Source organism: Octodon degus, unplaced genomic scaffold (assembly GCF_000260255.1).
Source record: "Octodon degus isolate 3935 unplaced genomic scaffold, OctDeg1.0 scaffold00019, whole genome shotgun sequence".
Lineage (NCBI taxonomy): Eukaryota > Metazoa > Chordata > Mammalia > Rodentia > Octodontidae > Octodon > Octodon degus.
Genome location: NW_004524595.1, coordinates 16,271,499 through 16,282,058, shown reverse-complemented (window position 1 = coordinate 16,282,058; position 10,560 = coordinate 16,271,499).

Sequence of the window (10,560 nt, the reverse complement as noted above, 5' to 3'; positions counted from 1 at the left end):
GTTTTTTCAGATTGGGTTTCCTCCCTATGTTTCTGTAGTTGATTCTTTACTTCAGATGCTATGAGTTCTGAGAATTCTTTTTTTATTTCAGTAAAGAATTCCACTCTGAGTTCCTCTATAACTTTCTGCTGTTGCTTATTTACTATTGACTCTATTAATTCATATATTTGAGCTGAGCTAGAGTCCTCTGCACTTGTTCTGGGTGGGCTGGTTTTCCTCCATATGTTTCTGCCTTTGTTCCTTTAATGAAAATGCTATTAATTCAGGGCTTTCTTTTTTTTAATTTCCAATCTGAGTTCCTCTATACCTTTCTGTAGTTGTTCTTTATTTCAGAAGCCGTTGATTCATTGCTTTCAGTTCTGTGATTCCCAATTTGCTCTCTGTTAATGTCCTTGGCACTTGTTATCAGTTGGCTTGGGTTCTGAGATTCCATTTTGCTCCTTCTCATTGTCATTTTGTGTAGCAGTGTCTTCTGAACTTTGTTGTAGATCTTTGTTGCAGTTATAACCTTAGCACCTACTCAATTTCCGGTGTAGATCTACAAAGTTTTAATATATCCAGCTGTGCCTGCCATGGGTCTGGCTGCTGTGCTCAGCTTTTTCCTGCTGCTGCCTTTGGGAATGAACCTGTTGTGCCCCTCTGGCAAGATGTTCTGCTCCTTGATTAGCTGGGTGGTTCTGTCCCCTACTCTCTCTGCAGGGATTGTAGCTGCAAATTTCCACCCCAGGCCTGTATGTCAGGCCTGAGCTGAGTCTGACAGGGACAAGGTGGAATAAGGGGGAAAGGAAGCTCTCCCACACACTCACTGGGCCTGAGCTAGGGCTGGATATGGGGGTCCTGAGAACGCAGCAGAATTTCTCACTCACTGGGTGGGAATGGAGGGGAGTGGTGAGTGGTGGTGAGGGGCTTCAAGGTGGTGGAAGAGTGTCTCACCCACCTGTGCCTGGGCTTGGACCTGACTGCTTCCACCAGTGCAGGGCAACCAGAAGCTCTCCTGCACACTCACCAGGCCTCAGCTAGGGCTGGATCTCTCCAGCAGTTTTCAGTACTACACAATTCTATATAATTTTCTTTCATCTTGACATCACCATTAAACTATGAGGTGTACAGATGAACATCTTCAAACAATAGAAATTTAACTATTTCTTAGCTATTGTTTTTTGCTTGTTTTCTACTTCAATTAGACCGTCATCAAGGAATGTTTTACATAATAGCAAGCCTTGTTGTGACTTAAAATATTTATCATATGTATATGATTAGATTCAGAATATAAATTTTGCTGTTGTATTTTCTAGAATTGAATTCATCCTTTATTCCCTTAGAGTCATTTGTGAGAGACACATAAAATAATCCAGTATTATTTTTCTTCTCTTACTTGAGACAAGGTCATGCTATATTCTGCAGGCTCTTCTTGAACTCCAAGTTCAAGTGATTCTCTTGTCTGAGCTTCCCAAGTAAATAGGACTACAGAAGTGTGCATTGGACTCAGCATAATCTCCTGCTATTATTGTGTTCATACATTTGCCATTTATTATTTTATATGTTTAGAAAGCAGGTTATTAGAATCAATAATTACATTATTTATTGATAATTGTTATACTTTAACTTTCACTGTTTTGTATATTGGAATTTTTGTCTTTATTAAAGAATTTCCTAATGAAATCTGTTTTATCCAGCAATTATAATATTTGTGGGTACATCTCATTTCTTATCTCTCCTGTCATCCAATCTCCAAGCTTTGAGACATTGCAGGCACAGACAGCTTTTTACAACATTCAACTGCTGTGCTTGTCAAACAATGAAAGGTTGTTTGACATTTGACATACTGGTTTAGAAATATCCATCATAAGCAGAATATTCCTAGAGGTTCATTATAATTTGTTAAATTCTTTTAATAAGTGAATTTAATGCATCTGCACTTTATGATTAATATTGTAATTGAAATTAATTTCTTTTTATTAAAATGGTTTTGCTTCATTTATGTCTTCCTTCACAATACATTTGTAGTTTCTCTTTATTCTTTCTTTTTCTCTAATTTTATTTCTTAAAGATTTACATTACAATTTCTTCCAAATACTCTTTAGTAGGAATTTCTGTTCCTGTTATAATTTGGAGAATGTGAACATCTTTTCCCAAGAAAACAAGATGAAATAAAGATTATACATTTAAAGAAGGTACTCAAAAGTAGAGGATTTCCTGGGAGTCTTAATGAACTGAGTTCCAGAGTGAGTTAAATCAATTAATATTTGAGCCAGGAGACACAGCAGATTCTATGCAGAGACCAATATTCTGGAAAGGGATCAAATCTATGATGGGCTCAGCCTTTTGATTACAGTGGGAGCTAGGGGGACAGATTCAAAGCTGTAGAAGATCTAAAAATAAACACAGAACACTCTGCCTAATGCTTCTCTCCCTTCCAGATTTCCCCCTGACATTTTTACAAGAGAATAGAGGAGTTCGATAGTAAAAACAAATTTATTGTCTTGGGCACTATTTGGTTACTTGGATTCCAGAACCACAAAAATCTGGCTTAGTGAAAAAAAAAAAAAAAAGTACTGAAATTAGATTGAAACAGCTCGACCTCTGCCAGCTTAAATAACTAACAAAACCAAACCAATCATTAATCATAGAAGTACAAGAAATTGAAGATTGAAATGGCTCAAAATATTGAAAGGTAAATCGTACCAGGAAGTCAGGTTGACTTACAAATGAACAGCTCCTCAATCTAGCAGATAAATCAACTGAAGAACAAAGCACCCTGAGAAAATTGGTGCACTTTTGTTTCTGTTGTTTCTTTCTTTTACATGCAGTGGAAAACTGTGGGGGAGAATCTGAGCAGAAAGAAAATAAATGAGTAAAAAGCAGTTCACAGAAGTGAGCCAGATGATCACTAGTAGATGAGGACTTTAAATAACAAATTTAATATGTTAAGCCAACAAAACATGAAAAATAGCTGACAAGGATGATGAGTCTCAGGACAAAAAGAAAACTCTTCAAAAATAACCAAATGAAAATTTCATAATTATAAAAATATAATGTCTAAAATAAAAATTAAGGAGATGGATTTAATAGTAGATTGAAAACTGTAGAGAAAATGGTTGCTAAACTTGAATACAAATCACAATAAATAAATCTCAAAGGAAAATTTTAAATATTCTGACCTAATGAAAATCAGTATATGAGATACTAAAATATATGATATAGGTAAAAATATTCCTTAAAAGTAAATTTGCAACACTTTACAGTCAATGTTAGAAAAAAATGTTCTTAAATTAATGACCTAAGCTTATATCTTTAGACACTAAAATGGGGCCAGGGAATAGCTCAGCAGTACAGTGCCTGTCTGGCCAGCATGAGGATCTGAGTTCTATTCCTGGTAGTACCCCTCCCCCATGCACAAAAAGACACTAAACCGCAATGGCAAATAGAAATGGAGCACAGGAGATAATTAAAATAAGATGAGGGCCCAGGGAGATGGCTCAGTAGAATAAGCACTTTCCTGGCAAGCGCAGGGGTCTGAGTTCAATCCCTGGTTCTGCCAAAAAGAAAAAAGAAAAGCAGAACAAGCTCAAATAACAACCTAATACTAAATCCCAAGCTTCTAGAAAAGAGCGAGTCAAACACAAAGCTCACGAGGGAGAAAAGTATAAAGCTCAGAGCAGAAATGAATACAATGGAGATTAAGAAAAAATACAAAGAATCAATGAATCAAAGAGTTTGTTCTTTACAATGTTAAATAACATTGACAAACTCTTAGCCAAACTTATAAAAAATGACTCAAAACCATGCAACAAAGAATGAAAATGATGAAATCACAACAAAACTTGCAGAAATCTATAAGATCATCAATACTTACTTTGAGAACCTGTATTCTAATAAAAAGGAAAGCACAGAAGAAATGGACAGATCCCTAGATACATATGAATTACCAAAGCTGAATTGAGATGATATTACAATTCTAGAAAGCCCAGTATCAGTCAATGAACTTGAAGATGTTTTTTAAAACTACAACAAAGTGGGCTGGGGAGATAGCTCAGTAGAATAAGCATTTACTTGTCAAGTGCAGGGTCCTGAGTTCAATCCCCAGTACTGCAAAATAAATAAATAAATAAATAAATAAATAAATAAATAAATAAATATAAATAAATAAGAGGAAGACAATCGATGAAACATATTATTATGTAATAAAAACTGAAAAGGTCAATAAAATTGAATTTGTGCCAACATTACAATTAAGAGAAACAATATCTTAACATATCTATGAACGCTAAAAGAAAAATAGTATCTTTATACCAAAAAAATTTGCAGTTTCAGTGAAAAGCAGAAATCTGTAAGACATGATCAAAGTTTACTCAAGAAGAAATAGCTTGGATATTTCTTACCTTAAAAAAAATGTACTAATAATTTATTCTGTAACAAGCATGGCAAAATGAAATTTTAAAAGTGATATTTTTCCTTTAGACACAAGTTACTTTGAGGTAGGAGATTATAACTAGGGCAAACCAGACAACTACCTGGGTGGAATATGTCAGAAAGAGTAAACTCCTGCTATTACCTGATTACACAAGGTGCTTCCTCAGAAGAGAACAGAACATGGGACCCAAAGCACTACAGCTTTGTAGCTCTAGAGCACTGTTCATAGGACCAATGTGAGCTATTCCCAACTTTTCACTTATCTGGAGCTGTTCACAGAAGCAATCACTAAACACTTTCCTAATCCTTCATTTGAATCTGGCGCTGTTCATGTGGCCAGTCAGGAGCCACCATTCCTAATGCCCACTTTACCTGTGGGCACAACTAATTAAAAGGCCCCATTCCCAACCCTCCCCTTACATATGGCTTCAGGCCAGGCACATGATTTGATAGGATAATTTACATCTGGCATGAGGCAAGTGAGGTTTTGATAGGCCAGTTGTCTCAGTGTCATACTTCCATGAGATAGGGGCCAATACAGGTATCTTAGGTACTAAGAGGTCTTTATCCTGAGGTTATAGCAAACCTTCTTCACCACTCACTCTGGCCTTGTAGAGTATGTTTTCTTTCTCCTTCAATAACTCTAGACTCTCTTTGCCTTTTCTGTGTATCTTCTCAAATTTTCCTCAGAACACCAACGCCATGGACAGAACCCTACCCTCACCCACCTAACAACAGCTTCTACAAACTTCCTTAGGCCTAGCCACAAACTGCCACCCTGACATCTCAGGAGTTTCAGTTATTCTGGGAATGGAGGAGAAGCCCAGGTCCAGGAAATGAAGAAACAAACCTTGGTATGTCTATTGTCTCACTGAACTCCCCCTTTCACCCTTTCTTGCTACAAAAGTCCTTACCACACCTGTAGGCAGTGAGATGCAGATTTGGTTGATGAGGCTTCTCCATCTCCTTGGAGCTACTTTTAGTAAACCTTTTTTCTCTATTTTTAATTAAAATGCATGACCTCCTTTAGTTAGTACATATTATGTACTACAAACATGAACTAATAAAAAATTTTCAATATAACATATCAACTCTCATCAAAAGGTAATATATAATGACCAACAGGGCTTTGAATGCAATGCTGGCTTAGCATTTGAAAATCAATCAGTATAATTTATGATTAACAGATTGAAGAGAAAACTGCATAGAACAATTACAGTGAATGTGAGAAGCATTTGACAAAATTCAACACCATTTTTTTTTCTTTTCTGTACTAGGAATCAAATTTAGGATCTTGCACTTCCAGATAGATATTTGTGCCACTGAGCTATATCCCCAGCCCTCCTAATAAAAATTCTCAGTAAACCAAGAATAAAAGGCTAGGTATGCAAAACCTAAAAGTTATTATCATGTTAATTGATGAAACCCTAAGTGTAAAGCCCAAATTAGGAATGTTGAGGTCAGAGGCCACTAATATCCATACTGCCTTTACTCTCCAAGAACACCAGAGGCCAGAGTGGTGGCACATGTCTGTAATCCCAGCAATCAGGAGGCTGAGGGAGGAGGATTGTTGGGAGGCTTACCTGGGCTACAAAGTTGCTCCATGGTCAGCCTGAACTGCATAGTGAAACCCTATCTCAAAAAGGAAACCAAAAACCAACCAAACAAACAAGAAAACACAAAAAACCAGAATTTTGGAAGGAGGCAAAAAATGAAAAAATTTATTCAAGCTAGGTCTAAAGGAGAAAAAGAGAGCTTTGCCCCATTATATTCAGATGGACAAGAGGTTCTATTGTGAGGAAGAGATGAAACAGTACAAGGAATTTTCCATATTGTTTCATCTCCTAGCCATTCCTAGCCATTCACCCTACCTCTCTTCCTAATTTTTTTTTTTTTCGGATCTGGGGATTGAACTCGGGCCCTTGCACTTGCCAGGCAAGTGCTGATTCAACTGAGCTATCTCCCTGGCCCCCCTCTTCCTAAATTGTAAGAGAGAAATCCACCATGGACTTCCTGGGGCCATAATTTGCATATTCCTTTGAGACAGAGAAGCTGTTTCTCTGACTGGCATTGCTTCTCTGTTCATTTGAGCTGAGAAGAATAGGAGGTGGTAATTTATATGCATCATGAAAAGTTAGAGAAGTAGCCTATCCTTAAAAATAAATACTACTCAAGAAAGAAGATCCAACACTATGTTGAATATAATAAACACCATTAATTCAAAAAGAAAATTTATAGATTGAAAGAGGATAGAAAACAACATTGCATGCAACAGACACCAGGAAAAAATCAGGGGTGGCTATTTTATTTGCAGACAAAGTAGATTTCATGCCAGGACTGATCAGAAAAGACAAGGGTTACTACATACTTGTTAAGGGAACAATTCAAGTAGAAATTGTAACTGTACGTTGACCAAATACCAGTATACTCAACTATTTCAAACAAATACTAATGAAAATAAAAAATCAGATAAGCACTAAAACAATTTTAATGGGGGACCTCAATACCCCACTGTCACAAATAGATAGACAGAAAATCAACCAATAAATATCACAGCTGAACTAAAGCTTAGAACAAATAAACTTAGTAGATACTACAGAATGTTCTACCCACAACAGAATATGCATTTTCTCAGCAGAACATGGGACTTTATCCATAATAGACCATGTACTAGTTCATAGAACATGCTTACATAAATGCAAATGAATTAGAATTATGCCATGCGTATTTTCAGATTATAGTGTAATGAAAGTGAAAATGCATGGCAGAATAACCCACAAAAATACACCAATACATGGAAAGTAAATAACATCCTCCTGAACAACCAATGGATCACAAATGAAATTTAAAAAGAAATTAGATCATTTCTACATTGCAATGAAAATGTCAGTGCTATGTACAAAACCTAAGGGATACAATGAAAGCAATTTTACAAGGGAAATTTATAGTGATACATTCCCACATCAAAAACAGAGTAAGCTTAAATAAATAACCTAATATTGATCCTTAAACTTCTAGAAAGAGAACAGTAAGTTAACCCAAAAGCATATATGAGGGAGGATATTATAAAGATCAGGGCAGAAATTAATGCAGTGGACACTAAGAAAACAATACAAAGAATTAATGAACCAAAGAGTTGGTTCTTTGAAAGATTAGATAAACACACCCTGCAGAAATCCAGATCACTAATATGTACTGTGATAATTTATATACTCTAATAAGCTAAAAAAAACTCAAGTGAAATGGACAGATTCCTAGAGGCACATGAATTCTCAAAGCAGAACCAAGAAGATATAAAAATTCTAAATAACCTAATGTCAGTCAATAAAATTGAAGAACTAACATAAAAAGTATAAACAAAAAATGTCAGGCCAATGAGATAGCTCAGAATAATAAGCACCTGTTTGGGCTAGTACAGGGACCAGCATTTGACCTCCAGTCCCAATTGCCATGCCTGCCCTGCCACCGGGCATGCTGAGCCAGACAATGAGTCTGGACATGGCAGTGCACACCTGTAATCCCAGTGCTGGGGAGGCTGAAAACAGGATAGTGAGACCTGCATAGTGAGACCCTGTACCAAATACATAAAATGAAAAAAAAAAAAAAAAGCCCAGATCCTAATAGATACACTGCTTAATTCTACAAGAACTTTACAGCAGATTTAATGCCTCTTCAAACTCTTTATGAACTTGAGAGGGAAGTAGTACTGCCAAACTCATTCCTAGAAGCAGGCAGTACCTTGATACCTAGATCAGAGAAAGATTCTCTTTAATGAACACTGATGCAAAAATCCTCAATAAAATATTGGTAATCAAAGAGCATCAAATCATTAAGAAAATTATGATGATGTGAAGGTGGTCACATCATGACCACCTTCTCACTCTAGAAGGAAGGGCTACATTAAGAAGTCAACCAATAACCAATGCTGGCAATTCTGGCAATGCAATGAGGAAAAAGGAACCCTTCCCCATTGCTGGTGGGAGTGTAACCTGGTACAACCACTGTGGAGATAAGTATGGGGATTCCTCAACAAACTAGAATTAGAAGGTTCATTTGATCCAGCTCTTCTCCTTCTTCCTGAAGGAGCTAATAGCATCACACCACAATGCTATATGCATACCCAAGATATAACAGCACTATTTAAAATATCTCAATCTTGGAAATGACCAATATACCCATCAAAAGATGAATGAATAATACTCCGCAATATCACATTGCTTCTCTTGTGTGGGAAACCTAAAGGGTTAATTAGGAACATAATGGAGGAACATAATGAAAGACAATACTATTAGCAAGTTTGCCTAGGCTGTCAAGTTCTTAGGTAGCTATTGATGATAGGAAAGAAAAATGTGATGAGCTGAAAGGTGTCATGTAAGTAGGCACTGTTTATTGTCTGTATTTGAGGCAGGTTTTAAATAATTCAGAGTGATTTCAAAAGAAACAGAAAAAAAGATACCATGTTATAACTTTGAACAGGGATCTTTATAGTAAACAGGGCAGTAGCAAAACTACTTGTAGAATATACTTAAAGAAAGCAAACCTTTTTATTTATCTGGTTTATCAAATTTTTTATTTTTAGGGAACTTGATATTGTTTATTGTTTCACAGGGCTACAAAGATTGTGTTTTGGTATCTCAGGCAGCTTTGGCTTTAACCAGGAGAGGTGGACCGATTACCTATTCTGTTCACCTTAGAGGCAGAAGTGGTTAACAGTGTTGTCAAAGGGCCTATTTGGCTAAGAGTTGGTCCTCCTTTTAGGTCTTAATTAGGACCTAATTATCAGGGCAGATGTTGGGATGACAATTATTCTTAGTCCCTGGGAGTGGAAGAATTTTATTTCCATATAGCCATATGTTGAAGGGGTTGGAATGTTTCAGCATAATGAGAAGATCAGATGTCAGCAAGGGCCTCCCACAAAGTATCCCGAGTGGGCTGAGATTAAGTCTGGACTTGGCTACCCAAAGTCTCAAAAAGTCAAACATAAGGAGATGTACCACTTATGGTAGGTTTCTTGAGAGTTAAGATTTGAGTCTGGCTCTCTCAAGTGTTCCTAATGATTGGGATCTCTACTCAGTGCAGGAGTGATATTTCATTTCCAGTGCTTTGGCAACTTTCTGCATGACTTGTGATATGAAAGAGGGTTTATTATCACTATAGGTGAATCTAGGCAGTCTAAACCTAGGGATTAGTTCTTAAGGATAACTTTTACCACATTTAGAGTCCAATTTGACCTAGTACAGAAGGCCTTCATCTACCAAATAAGGGTATTAATGTGTATCAGGAAGTGTGTATGTCCCTTACTTGTAGGCATGTGGGTGAAATTTGTCAATCTTTTCCATGAGAGAACTCACACCTTTGTTCAAGTAATAGGGAAGGATGAGTAGTTGTGTTATGGAGGGCACAAATAGAATGTGTCTTACAGACCTGGTAACAGTGTTATGGGCTCCAGGCTATGTAAAGTGCTTATGCTACCTCACTGTAGGTAGAACACATCCTATAGGGACCTAATGACTTTCTACTGCATTCAGTGTGGCAAGAACAGTCAGGTTCCCACATATTACCATTGGTGCTTTTTAGTTTGTCTTTCTTTCTTTTTGTTTTTTGATTTTTGCTTTTTCTTTCATAATTTTATTGAGAAACAAATAGCAATGAGACAGTTTCAAATCAAATTGTAGGACAGTTTCAATAATAAACACATTGCATACATTCTTCCTAGTGGTTAATTGCTGTACAAGATGCGGACATGATATCCTATTTACAAACACTATTAGAACAAATCGCTCTATTCATTAAGAGAATGTAACTATATATCTATCCTAACCATTCTGAATACACAGATACAAAATGGACATTCATCTGCATCCCCTTTTCTTGTTAAATTGTTATTTGAATATTATAGGTGTGTAAACTCAGCAAAATATATTAAAAGAGTCCAGTAGCCCATAATAGTATTGTGTCTTCCGCTTGACTGCAATGTCAGAAATTGTTGACCTGAGTCCCCTATAGCTCAACATAACAGCATGGCTTTACTTCTTATATTTCATTTTTATACTTTTTTGCTGGATGGTGAAGACCAAGGTAAAGCAGGACCTATGCAACAAGAGTTGTAGCTTTTGGGTCTGATAAAGTCAGTGAAATCTCCTCAGG